Genomic DNA, 20,736 nt, shown 5'->3' on the forward strand with positions numbered 1-20,736 from the left:
ATATCATATCACATAGCCGGAAGTGGCAAGAGTTGGAGTTACAATTATGGAAAGTTAAATCCGGGGTGTTACAACACTCCACCACTACAAGAGGATCTCGTCCCGAGATCTAGGACTGAAAGAACTCAGGATATTCGGAACGGAGGTGATCCTCACGCTCCATGGTGGCTTCTCGGTCGGAATGGTGAGACCACTTAACTTTCAGGAATTTGATTGAATTGTTGTGAGTTTTGAGCTCGTTCTCTTTAAGAATAGCAATGGGATGCTCATGATAAGAAAAATCTTCTTGGAGATCAATCTCTTCGAAGTTGATAGTGCGCTTAGGTGTCTTGAAGCACTTACGAAGCTGTGACACATGAAACACATCGTGCACATTTGCGAAGTTGGACGGAAGCTTGAGTTGATAGGCAAGGTCGCCTATTTTGCCAATGATCTTGAAAGGACCCATGTATCTTGGTGCAAGCTTCCCTTTGATACCGAAGCGTTGAGTGCCTTTCATTGGAGAGACGCGGAGGTAGACATGGTTTCTGATCTTGAAAGCCAAGTCACGGTGCTTGCTATCATAGTAACTCTTCTGACACGATTTCCCGGCTTTGAGATTTTCACGGATGACTCTACACATTTCTTCAGCTTCTGTGATCAAGTCATTGCCAAGAAGTTCGTGTTCACCAGTCTCGGAGTAATTGAGAGGAGTACGGCACTTTCTGCCATATATAATTTCAAATGGGGCCTTGCCCGCACTTGCTTGGAAGCTGTTGTTGAAGGAGAACTCGGCATATGGGAGATAATCTTCTCACTTCATACGGAAAGAGATGACACAATCCCTGAGCATGTCTTCGAGGATTTGATTGACTCGCTTGACTTGGCCACTTGTTTGAGGATGGAAAGTTGTGTTGAAGCGAATGTTGGTGCTCATGGCCTTCTGGAAGGAGTCCTAGAACTTAGAAGTGAAAATGCTTCCGCGGTCTGAAGAGATCAATTGCAGCATACCATGCAACGAGACAATTCTAGAGGTGTATAGCTCTGCCAACTGAGCTGTTATGATAGATTCTTTGATTGGAAGGAAATGAGCCACTTTTGTAAGCTTTTCAATGACAATGAAAATAGAATCACTCCCACGCTTGGACTTGGGAAAAGCAGTGACAAAGCCCATTTCGATATGATCAAACTTCCATTCTGGAATAGCAAGAGGTTAGAGGAGACCAGCTGGTCATTGGTGTTCTGCTTTCACCCTTTGGCAGACATCACATTCATTCACGAATTGAGGAATTTCTTGCTTCATTCGAGTCCACCAATACGACTGCTTGAGGTCATGGTACATCTTCGAACTGCCTGGATGAATGGAAAGAACAGAATTGTGCGCTTCATTTGTTATGACCTTCCTTAGATCACCTTTAGGAACCACAATCCGGTCCTCAAAGAATAAAGTGTCTCTGTCATCAATGCGATAGCACTTGTACTTGGGTAAGACCTTGGCAATACCGTGTTTCACCTTCTTCACCATGGTATCAAGGAGTTGTGCCTCAGAATTTGATCTTACAAAGTAGGAGTGACTTGAAGGTTGGGAAGAAAGCCTTGAGGAATGACTTGGATGTTGAGCTTGCAGAAAGCTTCACAAAGATCCGGTTGGAATGGCTTGAGAATTAAGCTGTTGCAATAAGCCTTCCTACTCAAAGCATCTGCAATTACATTGGCCTTGCCTGGAGTATATTCAATACTCGGATTGTACTCTTGAATCATTTTGACCCAACGACTTTGCCTGAGGTTGAGGTTGGGTTGAGTGAAGATATATTTGAGGCTCTTGTGATCGGTGAAAATGTCCACTTGCCTTCCCAAGAAGAGATGTCTCCATGTTATTAATGGATGGACAACTGCTGCCAACTCAAGATCGTGAGTGGGGTAGTTCCTTTCATTGGGCTTCAACTGACGAGAGGTATAGGACAGAACTTTCTCCTCTTGCATTAACATGGCATAGAGACCTTGCGATGAGGCATCACAGAAAACTTCGAATGACTTGGATTCATCAGGAGGAGTTAAGACAAGAGCTGAGACTAGGTTCTCTTTGAGAGTGTTGAAAGCAACGTCACACTCGGGAGTCCAGACATACTTGGCATGCTTCTGGAGGAGGTTGGCAAAAGGATTTGCAATCTTTGAGAAATTCTCAACGAATCTTCGGCAATAGCTTGCAAGCCCAAGGAAACTGTGGAGCTGCTTGACATTCTGAGGAGGCTCCCAATTCACTATTGCAGAAACCTTCTCCCAATTAATAGCAATGCCCTTGGCGTAGATGATGTGGCCAAGGTAAAGAACTTCATCAAGCCAAAACTCACATCTGTAAAACTTGCCGTAGAATTGATACTCTCTGAGCTTGTCGAGTACCAGTCGCAAATGCTTGGCATGATCCTTCTTATTCTTGGAGAAGACTAAGATATCATCGAGATAGACCAGGACGAATTCATTTGTGTAGGGGTTGAAGATGAAGTTCATAATTCGAGATAATGTTGGAGGAGAATTGACAAGGCCGAAAGATATGACGGTATATTCATAAGAACCAAAGCTTGTTCTGAATGCTGTCTTGGGGATATCTTGTTCACGAATGTGAATCTGATGATAACCCATGCGGAGGTCAAGCTTGGAGAACACCTTTGACCTTGAAGTTGCTCGAATAGCTCATTGATGTTGGGAAGTGGGTACTTGTTCTTGATTGTCTTCTTGTTCAATGGACGGTAATCGACGCAAAGAATACCACAACCCCACAGAGATGAACTCGGTTTGATCAGACCCAGACGCTCTTGTTCATCGAGTTGTTTATGCAATTCCTTCAGCTCCTTTGGTCCAAGCTTGTATGGACGCTTGAAAACAGGTTTAGTACCAGGCTCAAGATCAATAACAAATTCAACTAGCCAGTGAGGAGGCATTCCCGGAAGCTCTTCTGGAAAGACATCTTGGTACTCACAAACGACTGGAATCTGAGAAATAACGTCTAACTCACCCTTCTCATTGAGAGAGAACAACCGAATGGTTTCATCCCGAGCGGCATAGATGATCACATCCTTAGAAGAGTGTGTCAATTGAATCTCACTGGCAGCACAATCATGTTGAACCTTGTGCTTAGAAAGCCAATCCATCCCGAGAATTAGATCAATATTAGAGTCGCCAAGAACCATAGGAGAAGACAGAAATTTATAGTTGCCAATCTTGATACCGACATTCGGAACCAACATGCTAGAGCTCAAATGCTTAGCCGGAGAAACAACTTGCAATGCTCTAGGTAATACCTCTGTATCAAAATTGTGCTTCGATGCAAATGGATATGACATGAAAGAATGTGATGCACCAGTATCAAATAAGATTTTTGTAGGAATATCATTAACTGGAAGATTACCAGCGATCACTTCTGAAGAATCCTCTGCTTGATCTGTATTGATCATGTTCACCCTTGATGACTTGGGATTATGCTTGACCACTGCATTGCTTGAAGACCTCACAGGAGGAGGAGGAGGCGGAAGGCGCCTTTTGTTGAAGCACTTGTTTGCATAGTGGCCTTTCTGCTAACACTTGTTGCAAGTAACTACTAAGAGCAGACGATGATAAGAAGGAGGAGCACTTGTCTTTAGAGCTTGATTCTGAGACTTGTTCTCATAGCCTGGGTTGGGTGAGTGGGAAGACCCATTGCCACCTCTGTTCTTCTACTGGTAGGGCTGACAAAACGGAGGAGGCGGAGGAAGCCAGAACTTCTGTTGCTTAGCTGCCACTTGTGAGGAAGAAGAAGACTGAACTGCATCCCTGATTCTCTTCTTTGAAGCCTCACACTTGAGCTGAGCACCTTCTTGCTTGAGGGCCATGTTATAGAATTGATCAAACTTAGTAGGCTCAAGAAGCACGAGAGCTAACTGTAGATCTTCTCTGAGGCCACCCCTGAAGTGATAGATCATGCTCTTTTCATCAGGAAAGTCCTGCCTTGTGAAGCGAGCAAGTTTCAGAAACTGAATGTTGCATTGGTACACGAACATGCTGCCTTGCTTGAGACTGCAGAATTGCTCACGCTTGCTCTCAGCAACACTTGTAGGAATGTGGTGAGCTTTGAAATCTCGGCAGAAATCATCCTAGGTAATCACTCGGCCTCCTCTGGAATCTTTGTATTGCTGATACCAATCGGCTGCTTGGTCCTTGAGCTGAAAAGAAGCGAACTTGACATAATCCTTAGGCCTGACATTGCTATATTCAAAATGCTTGCTGATTTCCATGAGCCAATCATCGGCATCCGTTGCCTCGACACAGTTGCTGAAAAACTTTGGCTGATTTGCAAGTTACTGGTTGAGGGTAGCAAACTGAGGCTGATTGTTGAATTGACCTTGACCTTGATTTCCTTGGTTGCCTTGACCTTGGTTGCACTCTTGCAAAAGTTGCAAAAGCATCTGGGTATTGGCATTAGTGGCTGCCATGACAGCTTGCCATGCCTCTGGAGGCGGAGGTGGAGGTGGAGGTGGAGGCTTTGCCTGTTCCCCATCATTGTGTTGCGGATTCAGACGCGTTGGAGGTGCCATCCTGAAGAGGGTGACATCCGCTAGAACCATGATAGACATATAGACAAGCTGAATCAAAAGGATAGAAATTGCAACATATAGTCTTCACAATAAACAATATTGAATGAATGAATTCCATAGTTAACAATACACGACCATTAAGGTGAGAAGCCACTTAGATAAAGGTTGATGAATGAAACAACGAGGTATGACTGGAACAAATAAGTGGTAAGGATTACCCAATCAAAAACCAAATATCTATGGGAAGAAATACTAAGAGATACTTGAATTCCCACCTATTAAACTCCAGAAACATTCTGGTTATGCAATCTGGTGTTGGGGATACAGGGGGCACAATATATATCACACAACTAACAAGCTCTATGCTCCAACTGTATCCATCCGTCAACATATAACCAAGAAAACTCCAGAAATCGTGTACGTCAACCTTCGCAAAGCATCCGTTATACGAGCTATGGCATTACTCCCGAACTCCTGCCCCAGTACTAGGTGGCGTCGAGGTTATCCCACCACTAGCTGCATAAAAGAGATTTTCAATGTCGGCGAACTCAGGTATTCCAGAACTGCAAAGATAAAATTGTGATGACAACACCTCGGAGCTCAACTCCCCGGGACACTGCCACAACCCCTAAATGTCAGGAGGCACCAAGAACAATGTTCTCGTCACAAGAATATCAGAACGATTCCAAGATACCTGTGTGATCCTAAAAAATCATGAAATTTGAGGAGAGGAAAGTCAAAGCATCTATGTCAGGAGGCCTCACCAGAGTGACGAAGGGACTGAGCAGTAAAAAGAATCCTACTCTCCATTATATATAATCCTAAGACTCAAAACATTTTTGTTCTAGACTCAACAATGTCAGGGATTCGATCAAGTAGGGGGCTCCTATGTCGGGGATGGCTCTGATTACCAACTTGTAACGCCCACGATGCGGCTATATCTCCCATGTGTAGAGGCACGACTTAGAGGCATAACTGCATTGTGGTTTTGTCGCAAGAAGGGTCATCTTCACATAATCCCATGTAATGAACAAGAAAGGGATAAATAGAGTTGGCTTACAATCACCACGTCACACAATATCATATAAATTCATACATCATCAGAGTACACTCCTAGTCCGGCTACGGACAAACCAAATGAAAAGAAGATAAACCCAACTGCTAGATCTTCGATCGTTCCAACTGGGCACCACTACTGATCATCGGGAAAATACATGTAGTAACGACCAAGGTCCTCGTCGAACTCCCACTTGAGTTTGGTAGAATCACCTCCACTAGTATCATCGGCACCTACAACTGTTTTGGTAGTATCTGTGAGTCACGAGGACTCAGCAATCTCAAAAGCCGCGAGATCAAGACTATTTAAGCTTATGGGTAGGATGAGGTAATGAGGTGGAGTTGAATCAAGCGCTAAGCAAATAAGGTGTCTAACATACGAATGTAAGAGTAAGATGAGAAGCTAAGCAACGGTTGTGAAGCTAGAAGTGATCCTGAACTACTTACGTTCAAACTAAACCCAAACCGTGTTCACTTCCCAGACTCCGCCAAATAGACCATCATGGCTACACATGCGGTTGATGCATTTTAATTAAGTCAAGTGTCAAGTTCTCTACAACCGGATATTAACAAATCCCATCAGCCACATAACCGCGGGCACGGCTCTCGAAAGTTTATACCCTGCAAGGGTGTCCCAACTTAGCCCATCACAAGCTCTCACGAACAACGAAGGATATTCCTTCTCCCGGTTACAAGACATTTAGACAATGGCAAAATAAGACCAACAAGACCGCTCGATGCGCTGACAAATCTCGATAGGAGCTGCACATATCTCGTTCTCAGGGCATACCGGATGGGATAAGCTACGAGTAAAACCAACCTCGAGTTTCCCCGAGGTGGCCCCGCAGGTAGCCCGGTTCGGACCAACACTCAGAGGAGCACTAGCTCGGGGGGGTTAAATAGAGATGACCCTCGGGATTGCAACTCCCTAGGTAAAAGTTTAGGTTGTTGTTAGGAAAATGTTAAAGCCAAGGTTGGGCCTTGCTGGAGGAGTTTGATTCCAAAGCGAACTGTCAAGGGGCCCCCATAACCCCAGCCGCATAAGGAACACAAAATCAAGGAACATAACACCGGTATGACAGACACTAAGGCGACAAGAGTGGAACAAAACACCAAGCAAAAGGCCAAGCCTTCCAACCTTTTCCAAGTATATAGATGCATTAATTAAATAAGAGATATTGCGATATCCCAACCTATCCATGTTCCCACATGGAACAACCTGTGAGGCACCTGCAACTAGCAACGCTATAAGAGGGGCTGAGCAAAAGCGGTAACTTAGCCAAACAACGGTTTGCTAGGAAGGTGGGTTAGAGGCTTGACATGGCAATATGGGAGGCATGATAAACAAGTGGTAGGTAGCGCGACATAGCAATAGAACGAACAACTAGCAAGCAAAGATAGAAGTGATATCGAGGGTAATGATCATCTTGCTTGCAAAGTTCTCAGAGTTGTCGAAAGCTTGCTCCTCATTAGCATACTCAACAGGTGCCGCGTTCACGAACTCATCTCCTGGCTCTACCCAAGGCAAGAACACATGCAACGAAACAACAATCAATCATGGTGCAAGGCACAAGCAACATGATGCAAGACATGACATGGAATGCAATATATGATGTGCAATGCATATGGGTACTCCAGATAGAAAAGAAGATCAAGGCATCAAATTGGCAAAACAAGTGTGCCATTGGAAAGATGGGGTGATTTCAGTCGAAATCGATATAAGAATCACTGGAAACTGATGCGCGGTTTGCAAATGACAAGCAAAACAAGAATGATGCAAATATGCGCTTAACAGCATCATAGCACTTAGAATGCAACAAGAAACTATGCTATAGCACTCCAACATAACAACAAAGCACATGACCATAAATTAAAGGTGAAGCTCTACAAATAATGAACACTAAGCTCCTGCTAGAACTCACTATAACAATCCTAAAATAGCATGGCAAAAATGCAAATGATACAAGCTCCTACTAGAAAATATTAAACATATCATTAGCAACATCAGGAAGCATTGTTTAGAGCTAGCAAACAACATGCTCCAGGAACATATCATGGCAAACAAAGGCATCACATGCTAGTACTACAGGCACAGAACAAAACTCCCTTACTGAACTTTAACCAAAGATTCATGTAAAATATGGTAGCACCCATGCAAAAATGGCAAAAGATATGATCAGTTTCAGACTTAGAAGAAAAAACCGAGCATGGCAGAAACAGATTAATGATAGCAATTTTGCAAGCTCATGCCACTCACCACAAAGCATTTCATAGCTTCACAAGGTAACCAACAGTAAGTAGTCGTATTCATGAATCCAAGAATGGCAAGAGCAAGTTCATAGGGTGAATGGATCACTAGCAAAACACATGGCAAAACTGAATCTCATGTTAATAATCTGCCAGCAACAAGATTTAGCAAACGTAGAGCATGGTAATGACAAGATACAGTACTTCATAATTGCAACCAGAGGCATGAATGGATAGAGCATAACCATATCTTCAAAACACTCTTACTGAAATACCTCAAAATATGCACGGATCTACTGGTAGCAACAAGTTTACATAGCATCCAAATGTAACAGGAAAAGGACTTAGCAAAATCACTAAGTGTCTGAAATCAGCAACATCATGAAGCCTACTTTGCATGCTTGTGGTAGTCACCGAAGAGCTCAGAAAAATACAAGGCTTGCGCCACTGTAAAGATGGCATGCAGGTGCTCCAAAAACTTATAGACATCATGCCCATAGGATGCACACATAAAATGCAATGAAAATGACAAATCAGCAGGTTATGTTGAATTCCAGCATACAAGATCCTATAGCACTTCTGAAACGAAGGTTAGGGCATCAATATGGACAGTAACATGCATTCAAATGACACTAACATGAAGTGTATCATGAGACAACCATTTTGATATATCATATGCGGAAATCGGAGCTAAATGCATGGAGATATGACATGTCAAAGAGGGCCACAAAATGTTAGAGTTCCAGGACTTGGAGAGAAAACCACCTCGCGAAAGTTGACGGGACGGAGCGGTGCGGGATGAGGATATCTGGGTCGAGGACAGGCGTTTGGTTTGCTGACTTGGTGGATCTGATCCACCTTCGGGTGGATCCGGACCGGCGACGACTTCGGTGAGGGCGCGTTCTCCGACGAGGCGGCGGGGAGGCGCGGGCGAGCTCCCACGACGGAAGGAGCGGGGCGCCGGCGAAGGGTGGCTTTGGGCGGCGGAGCTGCGGCCGGTGGCGGTGGAGCGGGCTGCGGGGTGGTGGCGGCGCAAGGCGGCGAAGGGCACCGCGGGCGATGGTCGGCGGCGGCGGAGACGGGCGACGGAGTCGCGACAGGCGACAGCGGAGTGAGCGGGCCGGGGAGGGCCCAACCAGGGCCGAGCGGGAATGCACGGGTCGGCGGCAAAGTAGGGCTAACGTGGCGCGCGCTAACGTGGTGCCCGGGCTAACGTGGCGCGCGGTGACTGGCTCCAAGCGACGGCGGGGTGACACGTTGCCCCCCCGGTTGGCCGGGGCGATGCGTCCGGCGGACACGTCCGGCGGCGGAGGTTTTGTCCGGCGGTGCGAGTGGATGAGGTTAGGGTTTTATCTACGAATTTGGAAGGGGGACTGCATATATATAGGTAGGGGAGCTAGGAGAGTCCAAATGAGGTGCGGTTTTCGCCCACACGATCGTGATCCAATGACGGAGAGCATGCAGGGGGTTTAGATGGGCTAGTGTGCTGTTTTGGAGGGGTGTTGGGCTGCAACAAGAGAGGGGCTTTTACAGTTACACAGTTAACCATTGGGGCATCAAACGACCTCCAAATGGAAATAAATTTGACAGGCGGCCTACCGGTGATGTACCAAGGCCACTCGACAAATCTCGACCCATTCCGAGAACATTGTTCTCCCGGTCATGAAAAGAGATTTGAGGGGTGCAACGGGTGCATGTGGAGTGTCAGATCGTGAAACGGACAATGGGCAAAATGACCGGATGCATGAGATGAAGACGAATGCAAATGAGATGCACATGATGACATAAGATGAAATGCATGACATGAAAAAAATGCAAAACGAAGACAACAACCCAACCAAGGGAGGGAATATCATATCACATAGGCAGAAATGGCAAGAGTTGGAGTTACAATTATGGAACGTTACATCCGGGGTGTTACACGATGGCACATCTTGCAATTTACGCTGGCACATTGCAGCAAACAGAGGAGGCAATATAAATCACTCAACATCGGACCATTTTGTGCAGTTCCACTAAAATCATCTTCATTGTCCTGAACGTGAAAAGATAGGAAAGCAATGTACTTAAACGGTGTTGTCAAACAGTAGCACATATCAATAGCTCAGCATGACAAAACACGATCATCTAGACGAAGGGGATACGGACCTACGTGCGGAAGATTATGCATAGTATTATAGGTGGTTAGTTGATTTACACCTTGGGTTCTCCTATGATAGGACGGAGGAAATTATATGCACTCAATGAGCGCAACTCCTTCCGTGTGGCTATAGAAAATTTGTCCGACTAACCCCAATATCTTTTTTGTGCAGTTCCACTAAAATATTGCACTGATGTTTGCACAACCCCTACTTGCCGGTGAGGCCATTAATGACTCGGTCTCTCTTTATCTTGTGTTGACAGCGCGGCCGCAGTGCTTGTTTGATCCTCCACACATGACAGGCTCGTTCCACACTGCAATCAGCAAGTGTGGCACCCCGGCTCAGAGAAACCGGAACGCCCCGTATTCCATCCCAGAGATCGAGGAGAAGTCTCTGGAATACGGCACTGCTTGACATAGAACAAATCTGCTCTTATTACAAAAATAATAATTACACGAGTCTGATGTTACAATGATCACATCAGCATGGCGACACTATGCCTGTGATACTACACTTGCTCTATGCTAGCAGACGAACAACTCGTAGCAGCAGAAAACTTCTAGCAGCGGAACAACGATGAAGGTGGTGAACTACATTCCGCAGGGACTCTGGCTGGGACACGATCTAGCTTGCACGAACGGAAACCACGACAAGCAATCAAGCAATCACGGCATCACCTACAATCTGGCATGACACGCCAGGTCAGTACATTGAATGTACTTGCAAGCTCACAACAACCATAAACATCAAGGCAAGACAATAACTTAGCATTAATAGGTTAATTAATTAACAACTACCATGATGAAGCAACTACTAAGCATGAGACGAACTAATACAATGCTGATAAATCACCATCTCAGATCTCCATAACCATATCTCTCTTGGTGTAGCGACCAGACCTCAAACGGTCCAATCTTTGTGCTCTGGTGTCATCCCTGGATCAGTAATACTGACACCACACAGTACTTGAAGGATTTATAACAGAGTAGCAATCACACACTTATTACATCGAGTGTCTCAAAATAGAACTTATTACAATAAATATGGCTTAAGGCCATCTAATAACGATAACAGCAGAAGGCTTGGAAGATAAGTGAGTCCATCAACTCCAACAGCATCACTGAGTATAGAACCATGACCTAAAAGCACCTTGCTCGTCGTCTGAAAAATCTGCAACATGAACGTTGCAGCCCGAACGGGTCAGCACATGAAATATGCTGGCAATGTAACACATAGAGAGCAATGAAGAAATAAGACTATACTATATGCATATTTGGCTGGTGGAAAGCTCTATGGTTACAGTCTTGCGTAAAGCCAATTTTTCCCTACTGCAAAGGAAGAAATTTTATTTAACTATCATGGTGGTTGTTAAACATTGAGAATGGTTGACAGCATCCTCAATCCCAATTAAGAAACATCAATAAACCCAACAATATTAATTTAGAGTAACATGATGAGATTCACATGATAATCCAAGTACTAGATACTCAAGATGTCCATAACCGGGGACACGGCTAATCATGATTAGTTTATACACTCTGCAGAGGTTTGCGCACTTTTCCCCACAAGACTCGATCTCCTCCGTTGGGGTTCTCGCACTACATGGTGTTTGAGAAACGGATGACCGAGACATAGTCTTTCAGTAGCGCTAGCACCTTACGATCGGGTAGACCGTTACACCTACTTTCCCCTACATCTGCTAGTCTACCACTGTAAGAGTTCGCACAACTTAGTCAACTATGCTAGAGCCCATAGTAGCTTGTGGCTGCACACGGAAGTTTCTAGCATGAATAATCTCATGATCCCTTTGAGCCTGGGTGGCGGTCCAAAAGAAAAATAGGCAATCGCTGGAATACCCAGGTGCCTTATTCCACCCAGATGTGTATTTAAGTTGCCACCTTAGATAAACCATTAATTTAACAAACTCACATCTGTCATGGATTTCACTCACCCAATCCACGACTACTAGCATAGCATGGCATAAAAGCAAACGTAGAAGTAACTCCCAAGGGTTTGATAATAAAACAGGTGATAGGTACTACCTCAACTACTTCCCAAAACCCACAATTTAATTAGATCCTAAACTTGCAATGTGTGAGGATTGATCTAATGTAATAAAAACTGGGTAAAAGGAAGTATGGTCAAAGTGTTACCTGCCTTGCTGATGATCTGTGAAACCTAGCGATTCGAAGTAGCAAGCGGCACACTCCGGGTACTCTATCGCAAACAAACAAGCATACAATAAGTACTCAACTAATGCACTGGTAAAACTCAAATAAGAGATCTAACCAGAAAGTTCAACTTAAGAACTCCGGTTGGCAAAAAGAACCAAATCGAACGAAGCAACGAAAGACAAACGGCAAAAAAAACAGGCTTCGTTTACTATTCTGGATCTAGGGCAATTTTTACAGAGGCAAAAACTTGTTTGAGTTGGTTAAATGGAAAGAGGATTTCGAGACGAAACTCCAGGCGCTTGAATCGCCTGATTCCGATAAACGAGCGAAAAGTTATACTAGAACGAAAATCGGGTCAGGAATTGCGATCAGAAAAATCGTGGATTTAATCCGAGAAAAAGAAAAGCGACGAACAGATTAACAAACGAACATTTGTTATCTGGATCTAAATGATGAACACGTTCTCTAAAACGAATGAACGAGCGAACTCTCACTAAATAACTAAACCAAGAAAAAAACCGATCTATCTAAAAAATCGAATCTGAAAAAAAACCGAAAAAACGGTGAAAACCTAACGTTTCTAAAAAAACCGGGGCGGCTCGACCTCGTCGGCGGCGAACTCCGGCGGCGGCGGGGCGGTGGCGTGGCGGCAGGCGGCGGCGGCTTGGCTGGGGTTGGGGCAGCCCGGGGCGGCGGCTATATAAAGCCCCGGCCAGGCGGAGTCCTGGCCGGTTACGGCCCAAAGTCGGTTCGGACTTTTTTTTTAAATAATTATGCTCATAAAAAAACAAAAGGAATACTAAACGGACTCCAAAAATCCCGAAATAAATTTTCCCCGGCTTCTAAAATCAAGCCGCACAGGATGAACATTTATTTGGGGCCTAAATGCAATTTTGAAAAACGCGCATTTTTCCTAAATTCAAATAAAATAGCAAATAAAACCAAAATAAAATCTTATTTGATTTTATTATTAAATCCTCAATATTTATTTATTTTGGTAAAGTCATTTTATTCTCTCTCTCATACTTTTATAATAGAAATAATTGAAGATAAAATGAATAAAATCAAATGATCCTATTTTCAAAATTTGAGAAAACTCAAATATGAAAATAACGAAATCCCCAACTCTCTCCGAGGGTCCTTGAGTTGCGTGAAATTTCTAGGATCAACCAAAATGCAATAAAATATGATATGCAATGATGATCTATTGTATAACATTCCAAATTGAAAATTTGGGATGTTACAAACCTACCCCCCCCCCCTTAAGATGAATCTCGCCCTCGAGATTCGGGTTGGCTAGAAAATAGGTGAGGGTGGTCCTTCAGCAAATCTTCCTCTCGCTCCCAGGTGGCTTCATCCTCCGTGTGGTGGCTCCACTGAACTTTGCAAAACTTTATAATCTTGCTGCGGGTGACTCGGCTGGCATATTCAAGAATCTTGACTGGTTTCTCCTCATAGGTCAAATCACTGTCCAACTGAATCGCTTCCAACGGTATTGTGTCTCTCAGTGGTATATCAGCCATCTCGGCGTGGCACTTCTTCAACTGGGAAACGTGGAACACGTCGTGAACTCTGACAATCCTTCAGGCAATTCTAACTTATAGGCTACTTCTCCCATACATTCCAAAACCTTGTATGGTCCTACAAAACGTGGCGCTAACTTTCCCTTAACTCCAAAGCGCTTAACTCCTCGAAGTGGAGATACTCGAAGATAAACTCGGTCTCCAACTTCGTAAACTGTCTCATTGTGTTTAGAATCTCCGTAGCTCTTCTGCCTGGATTGGGCTACCTTGAGCCTATCGCGAATCAATTTTACTCTCTGTTCAGACTCCTTAATCAGATCTGGTCCAAACAGCTGGCGGTCTCCAACTTCATCCCATGACAATGGGGTCCTGCACCTCCTTCCGTACAAGGCTTCGAAAGGGGCCATCTTCAAACTGGATTGATAACTGTTGTTGTAAGAGAACTTTGCATATGGCAAATTATCGTCCCAACTAGATCCGTAATCTACCGCACAAGCTCTCAGCATATCCTCCAAAATCTGATTGACTCTCTCGGTATGTCCATCTGTCTGCGGATGGAAAGCTGTACTGAACTCTAGCCTGGTACCAAAAGTTTCATGCAACTGATTCCAGAACTTTGAGGTAAATTGGGTTCCTCTATCTGATACAATGCTCCTTGGAACTCCATGCAGACATACGATCCTGGTCATGTATATCTTTGCCAACTTAGCACTAGTATAGGTAGTCTTCACTGGAATGAAATGAGCTACCTTTGTCAAACAATCGACTACAACCCAAATCGAGTCATAGCCTGAACGAGTTCTGGGCAATCCTGTAATAAAATCCATGCCTAGCTTATCCCACTTCCATTCGGGTATCAGCAATGGCTGTAGCAATACTGCTGGCTTCTGATGCTCTTCTTTTACTCTCTGACATACATCACAAACTGCTACATACTCTGCAATATCCTTCTACATTCCGGTCCACCAGAAAGTATCCTTCAAATCCAAATACATCTTGGTATTTCCTGGGTGAATCAAATATGGTGAATCATGGGCCTCTTGCAGAATCAACTTCCTGATATCTGGGTCATTAAGCACATAAACACAGTCTTCAAACCATAAGGTATCGTGCTCATCCTCACGAAATCCTTTAGCTTTTCCTTTGCTTATTTTCTCCTTAATAGAAGCGATCTCCTTGTCAGTCCTTTGAGCTTCTCTGATCTTATCCATCAAAGTAGACTGAATCTCCAATGCTGCTACATAGCCTCTCGGGACTATCTCCAAACATAGCTCACAAAGATTTTCGGCTAACTCCCTTGGTAAATCTCCTGTCATTAGGGTGTTGATATGGCTCTTACGGCTCAGCACATCGGCTACTACGTTAGCCTTTCCGGGGTGATAACGCAATCTCATATCATAATCCTTGATGAGCTCCAACCATCTCCTTTGTCTGAGGTTCAACTCCTTCTGTGTGAAAATATACTTCAAACTCTTGTGATCCGTATATACCTCACAATGGTTTCCAATGAGGAAGTGTCTCCAGGTTTTCAATGCATGCACTACGGCTGCTAACTCCAAATCATGCGTAGGATAATTCAACTCATGAGGCTTGAGCTGTCGTGAGGCATATGAAACAACTGTTCCTTCCTGCATAAGCACTACTCCAAGTCCTCGACGTGAAGTGTCACAATACAACTCATAATCCTTGGTCTGATCTGGCAAAATCAACACAGGTGATGTAACCAAACGTTTCTTCAACTCCTGGAAACTGGCCTCCCATTCCTCAATCCATATGAACTTGGTATCCTTCTTCAACAACTCCGTCATAGGCTTCGCAATCTTCGAGAAATTTTCAATAAATCTCTGGTAGTATCCTGTGAGTCCAAGAAAACTCCGGATCTCTCCAACTGTTGTTGGGGCTTCCCAATTTGTCACAGTGTCAACCTTGGTGGGATCTACTGCTATACCCTCTCCAGATATAACGTGTCCGAGGAATCCAACTTCCTTCAACCAAAACTCACATTTGCTAAACTTGGCATATAACTGATGTTCTCTGAGCTTCCCAAGTACCAAACGCAAATGCTCCTTATGCTCCTCTTCATTCTTCGAGTAAACCAGGATATCATCAATGAACACTACGACGAACTTATCCAAAAACTCCAGAAACACCTTGTTCATCATGTTCATAAAATATGCAGGTGCGTTAGTCAGACCAAATGACATAATGCTATACTCGTACAGCCCATACCTGGTGGTAAAAGCCGTCTTGGGTATATCCTGTTCTTGAATCTTCAACTGATGGTATCCGGATCACAGATCGATCTTGGAAAATACCGTAGCTCCTTGCAATCTATCAAACAGATCATTGATCATCGGTAGTGGGTACTTTTTCTTGATGGTTACTTCATTCAATCCTGGATAATCAACAACCATCCTTAATGATCCATCCTTCTTCTCCACTAGAAGTACTGGTGATCCCCAAGGCAAAGAACTTGGGAGAATATAACCTTTATCCAGCAACTCCTTAATCTGCTTCTTAATCTCCACCAAATCCTTTGCGGGCATCCTATATGGTCTCTTAGATATTGGCCCTGTGCCTCGCAAAAGCTCAATCAAATACACAATATCTCTATTCGGTGGCATGCGTGGCAACTCTTCTGGAAATACATCAGGGAAATCCTTCACTACTGGTACTTCCTCCTGCACAACTCCTGTTAACGAATTTACTTGAGTCCTCTTAGGCACATGCCGGGATACATACTTGATCCTTCTCCCTTCTGGGGTGGTAAGCAAAATTGACTAACTGGCACAATCGATGTTTCCTCCATACATCGACAGCCAATCCATATCCAGAATTACATCCAAACCTTGTGATTCCAAAATGATCAAATCCGAGGGAAACACATGCCTACCTATACTCAATGGCACTTGAAAACATCCCTTACTAGCCATATACTCCGCTCCTCATGAGCTTACTAACATAGGTGTTCTAAGAACTTTGGTGGGCAGGTTATACTTATCCACAAATCCCCTTGATATGTATGAATGTGATGCACCGGTATCGAAAAGAACGAGTGCAGTAATGACTTAACCAAAAACTTACCGATTACTGCATCCGGCTGCTCTTCAACCTCCTCCACGTTAACATGGTTCACCTATCCCCTGTTGAAAGGGTTTGGCTTCTTCCCAGAGCTTCCATTGCCATTTCCATTCTGGGATTCAGGACATTCATTGGCATAATGTCCGGTCTTCTGGCACTTAAAGCAAGTGACTTGGCTCAGGTCTCTCTTGGCTGGGGTTGATGGGTTGGTACGGTTCTGGCCGTTGCTTCCTCCATTCCCATTACCATTCTTGGTGCCATTATGATTGTGCGAGCTACCTCCTCCATGGGTATGCTGAAAATGTCCTCCCGGTCTAGGGGTAAAACGTGGCTTCTGCTGAGCTCCAGAATTGTACTTCCCTTGTCCATACTTCCTCTTGCGGTTCTCAATCTGCTGCTGCTTCCCTTCAATCATGAGAGCACGGTCTACCAACTCCTGGTAGTTGTTGAAGGATGCTACCATCAACTGCATGCTCAACTCATCATTCAGTTCTTCCAGAAACTTCTCCTGCTTAGCTGCATCCGTAGCAAGGTCATCCGGGGCATAACGTGCTAACTTACTAAAGTCCTCCACATACTGGCCAACTGTCTGTCCTCCTTGGCGCAAGTTGCGAAACTCTCGCCTCTTCATGGCCATAGCTCCTGCTGAAACATGGGCAGTATGGAAAGCCTGCTGAAACTGGTCCCATGTGATAGTGTCGATTGGGAAAGTGGCGGTGAAATTCTCCCACCATGATGCTGCGGGTCCTTCAAGCTAATGTGCGGCAAACTTCACCTTTTCCGCATCTGTGCATCCTGCCGTGGTCAACTCCCTTGCTGTCTTGCGGAGCCAATCATCTGCTACTATCGGCTTGGTGCTACTGGAAAACACCGGCAGATTCAGCCTAAGAAAACGGTCTCAGTGATCAACATGTGGTGGTGGTGGTGGGTTGTTGTTGTTCCCCTGATTCTGATTCTGGACTAGCAACCGCATCAATGTGTTCTGCTGCTAGATCAACTTGGTGAGCTCCGGTGGGAAGGTAAATCCGGGGTCACGTCTCGGAGGCATCTGAGGGTTTAGAGAAGATGAGATTTAAGAATAGAGAGGGGCCTATAGAGAAAACACTACCCATATGCACATGAGGCAAAAGCAAACAATTCACTTCATTCAATCAAACAAGGGCATACAATCAATCTAACTATCGCAAAGTGCTTGGACTACTATGTTTACATGGTGGACTACTAGTACTGATGGGGTGGTCTACTAGAAATATTCTTCGGTTGCAGACTCCATGATATCTGCTCTAGCTTCATAGTCATCATCGTTATCATCTGGATCCAAGTTGGTGTCGTCGATGATGATGTAGTCTTCCGGGCAAATCTCCTTGGGTTCTTTGTCTTCTTCTACTAGTGTAGGGCCTCCCATAAATATTCCAATCTTCTTGATCATATTGTCATTCTTCTCCACTAGTACTTCGATTTCCTCTTCATAATCTTCACGTGTAGCCTTGAGTTCTTCCTCCGGTTCCTTGATTCTTGTCCTTGCCTTCTCAGATCTATCATGTCGGCGCACATCTGGTTCTCCTGACGTCGAATGTGCTGGTTTAACTCCTGGATAAAAGCTGCAACTGATCTATCCTTCCTGGTGCTGACCATCTCCCAGTGCTCATCTCGGCGCCCACAAATCTGGTAGATAGTATCCTTGAGATCATTGCGGTAAACTTCTCCAATGTGTCCCATGGCGATGTGAGCTACCATGCTCTTTCCTAGACTCCATGTTGGTGCATCAAAGGAAAACTCTGTGGGCTCAGTGACTAGCATGAACGTCCTTCCTGGAACTTGACCTTGAATCATCCAACGCACTTCTTCAGGTAAAGTGGCGTTGTAAGTCCCGGTGAAGCTTGGTACTCCTATGGTCAGGTATCTAGTGACTTCCTTCAAGTGACGTCCAAAGGGTGTATCTTCATCCGCTGTGTGAACTTGTTCCTTGCATCCGCCATCCTAAAAGAGTAGAAAAGATGAGAAGTCAGAATGAGAAGAGTGAGTAGTGATCTAGGGCTTTAGCTTAGTGGTCGTGTCCTATAGTCAGCGTGTGCTCTTATACCATCTTGTAGCGACCAGACCTCAGATGGTCCAATCTCTGTGCTCCGGTGTCATCCCTGGATCAGTAATGCTAACACCACACAGTACTTGAAGGATTTATAACAGAGTAGCAATCACACACTTATTACATCGAGTGTCTCAAAATAGAAATTATTACAATAAATATGGCTTAAGGCCATCTAATAAGGATAACAGCGGAAGGCTTGGAAGATAAGTGAGTCCATCAACTCCGACGGCATCACTGAGTATAGAACCACGACCTAAAAGCACCTTACTCGTCGTCTGAAAAATCTGCAACATGAACATTGCAGCACGAACAGGTCAGCACATGGAATATGCTGGCAATGTAACACATAGAGAGCAATGAAGGAATAAGACTATACTATATGCATATTTGGCTGGTGGAAAGCTATATGGTTACAGTTTTGTGTAAAGCCAATTTTTCCCTACTGCAAAGGAATAAATTTTATTTAACTATCATGGTGGTTGTTAAACATTGAGAATGGTTGACAGCATCCTCAATCCCAATTAAGAAACATCAATAAACCCAACAATATTAATTTAGAGTAACATGATGAGATTCACATGATAATCCAAGTACTAGATACTCAAGATGTCCATAACCGGGGACACGACTAATCATGATTAGTTTATACACTCTGCAGAGGTTTGCGCACTTTTCCCCACAAGACTCGATCTCCTCCGTTGGGGTTCTCGCACTACATGGTGTTTGAGAAACGGATGACCGAGACATAGTCTTTCAGTAGCGCTAGCACCTTACGATCGGGTAGACCGTTACACCTACTTTCCCCTACATCTGCTAGTCTACCACTGTAAGAGTTTGCACAACTTAGTCAACTATGCTAGAGCCCATAGTAGCTTCTGGCTGCACACGGAAATTTCTAGCATGAATAATCTCATGATCCCTTTGAGCCTGGGTGGCGGTCCAAAAGAAAAACAAGCAATCGCTGGAATACCCAGGTGACAAGGCCACAGAACCACTCCAAAAAGAAAAACAGAACAAAAACCAATAATTCAAAAAGAAAAAGAAAAGGGCCAAAATCCAGGCTGTTACAACTCTTACCCCATTAAAGAAATCTTGTCCTCGAGATTTAGTTGCTCTGGGAACAAGTATGACTTGAGGATACCGGTTCCAACTCGGATATCCTTTTTCCTTTATCTATTGTTCCCCCAAGAATTTCAGATGGTCAACTTACCTTGCTCTGGGTGGCTTTTCCCAAATTTCAAGGGGTCTTTGCTCATATACCAAATCCTTTTGCTGACGTTGATTTTCTCATATCTGGGGTGATGTCTGACGGATCTGATCATAAATTTCTTTTTGGTCATGAAAACCTTTTTATTTCTATCATGGGGTTGTTGCAAGCCTTCTGGGTTCATTAAATGCTTAGAATTAATCATGGCCATCTTCTAACGGGATCTGACTGCTCATAGGTGCACTGATTTATCTTGATTTATTTCCTTTGGCTCGAGCATGTGGCATACACCATAGATTTGACTGCCTTCTGTCGTGAGCAATATAACAGTGCATGGAGTTATAGCTATGTCATACCTCAAATATTTATATCTTGAGACCTTGCCCGACAAGGGCTGATGGACAAATGCTTTTCCTAACAGACTGACCGTGTACTTGATTCCGTCGGCGAGTATACCGGGTCTGAGCTGATTATTCAGCTTTTGAATTTCTCATTTTGTCGGTATACCCATTTTTGGTAACACACTGTGATATGTTTTAACTCTGTCGTTGAGGTCAAACCGTTGATGTTGCAAAGGAATCTTGGATCTGACAGAACAGACTTGGATATTCCACACTAACCATGTCAAGCAGGTCATCGGGATATGCAAAGCCTTGTAAATAGAGTAGGCT

Source organism: Triticum urartu, chromosome 1A (assembly GCF_056163025.1).
Source record: "Triticum urartu cultivar PI428250 chromosome 1A, HENAU_Tu73, whole genome shotgun sequence".
Classification (NCBI taxonomy): domain Eukaryota; kingdom Viridiplantae; phylum Streptophyta; class Magnoliopsida; order Poales; family Poaceae; genus Triticum; species Triticum urartu.